Consider the following 2,537-nt stretch of genomic DNA (forward strand, 5'->3'; position numbering starts at 1 on the left):
TTCAACATTTCAAGACAAATTGTAAATTTGAAACCATCAACAAAAGGATCATGTACGTATTCCCTTCAAGAATATGACATGACCAACGCCAAAGTCAATAATGTTTTTTTTTCTTCTGAATTTCTCAACATGGTTTCAGATGAAAACAATTCATCAATGTATAAGTTTCTTTAAGAATTCTTGATCTGAGTTGAGTGAATTGATGCGTGGTAAAACAATTAGATATAGAATATGTTTTCTTTCTGTATGCTCTATAATATCTTTAACGCTACCCAATCTCTACACTGCGCCATTTAATACTTCTCTTAAAAAGAATTCCAATTTTAGAACTCCTGAAAGCTGACGTAAATAAGGCACCATTTATGCATATTTATTTTAGAACATTGTAAATATATATATTTTTATATAATACGTGCATTTATCCTGTGTATTGTCGATATTGAAAATAGAAGACACGGTTTTAAAAAGTATGTCAAGACTTTGAAGCCTGAATTGAAACAAACTATTTTCGGCGCTCGCGCATTCTGAGCATCAAGTCAAACTTTATATTTAACAGAACTATTTGGAACGTAGTGCACATGATTATAAGTACAGACTGGTACCTGTCGCCACTTTAAAACACAAATATTTAAATATAATAATGATCTGAGAGTCATTCTTTTTACCTGAGGGGTTATTTCCCCATATGCCTACAGGCCGACACCCTATTTGCAGTTGTTTGGGAAACATAATTAAAGGGACAATGGGGCATCTGTGATTTAGGAAAGAAAAAGAGTGTTGAATATCAGGTTAATCTTATGATGAATTTTTAGACTAAAACTGTCAACTATCTAGAAACAAATAGTTTATATTTAAATGCACACCCGGGGCAGCTTTAAAAGAGCATAGTTGGTTGTCGACCAGAGTAGCGATTCGAAACCTTTTTGACCTATGCCGGCTAAGCCCACCAATCCGTGTCGGTGTCATTGAGATATGTTGATTAGTAGGTTTTTGTTTTTCGGTTTTTATTTATATTAAACACGGGTGAATAAACATGATGACATTTTGGACCCGCCCTTGATTTCTAAAAATTAGGTTTTGTCTATTTCAAATGAACATAGCGGATTTAATGAAATAGGTAATAAAAATTAAGAGATTTTATTTTCAGCGAACTAAACAAAATTTAGTCCCGATACACTAATCTAATAATGTGTAATTGGAATCGTAATATGTGCACTATTATATGACTTTAAATACACGAACGAGATCTACAACAAAACCAGCATGAAGCAAGCATAACCAGACACATCTAGACACAAACGCAACAAGACACAAATATAACACACTATATAAATGCAATACGATACAAACACGAGATATAAATACAATGAGATACACACACAAAACATACAGACAAGACACAAACACAAACAATACATGATGCAAACACAAAAAATACAGACACAACAAGATACTACAAGATGTAGTGTGCTGAGGAACTTGACTTTGACATCTTCTGGGGGATGGATATATCCGCTGACATTGAGACAATAGTCACCAATGGTTGTGCACTTGTCAGAGCATGCAATGGGACGCATCACCAGTGTGTGCAAGTCTGCCGAATTTTGTTACGGTTGTAGAGGTACTCATGAAGTAAGACTTGTGGTGTTCCCTTCTGCGGCGCGACAAACTCCACTTTGCTTATGCTAGGTGTCCACTGCCGTGCGATGTTTTACGATAAGATTGTCCCCATAATGAGTCCATGATCAGGTATGTGCAGATACGTTTCGATATGACTAACACGATTGTTACGACTGACCTCAATATAGTTACGAGTGTTGTTGGTTTTTATTTGTGTAAAAGATAAATAAAATAAAAGAATTAAATAAAATAAATTTAAAACATATCTTTGAGTAAACGATAAAACAAAATTAAAGAAAATAAAAGAATTAAACATATATTATGCAAGAGATAAATCTGCCAATTGCAAGTCTTTCTTTAGGCCTGAAATGTTATCTAAATTATTAATTAGACATTAATGAACTTATCCAGACCATAATAAACTCTCGATGGCATCGCTAGCCTGTGATATTTACTGGATCATGATCCCATTTGCTGTTCGACTTCCATTCATAATTTAATCATGAAATGGATGATCGAGACTATGTTATTTATCGTACAGACTTTAGTAATGATGATCGAGGCTAGGCCGAAATTTTAATCGCTTAATTCTCGGTTCATATTAGATCAATTTGACTGAAATTTTCAGCAAATTGCCTTTACATTATCTAGTTTTTAACTATTATAGTGAGAACTGTCAGATCTTTATCTTATCTCCCATAATGTATCTTTAATAATTTAAAAACATACCATTGTTTAAATTACAAGATACAAAACTAAACCTATTCATTCAACATATGTGGAGATTTTCAATGAGGGCAGAGGGGCGTTGGGTGACCGACTGGTTAGCACGTGGGCGCTGTATCATACGGTCTGTCAACTGGCGTGGTTTCGATTCCCCGGTTGTACGTGACAAAGAGTAGGATCGCCTGTCCAAC

Source organism: Patella vulgata, chromosome 4 (genome assembly GCF_932274485.2).
Source record: "Patella vulgata chromosome 4, xgPatVulg1.2, whole genome shotgun sequence".
Taxonomy (NCBI): Eukaryota; Metazoa; Mollusca; class Gastropoda; family Patellidae; genus Patella; species Patella vulgata.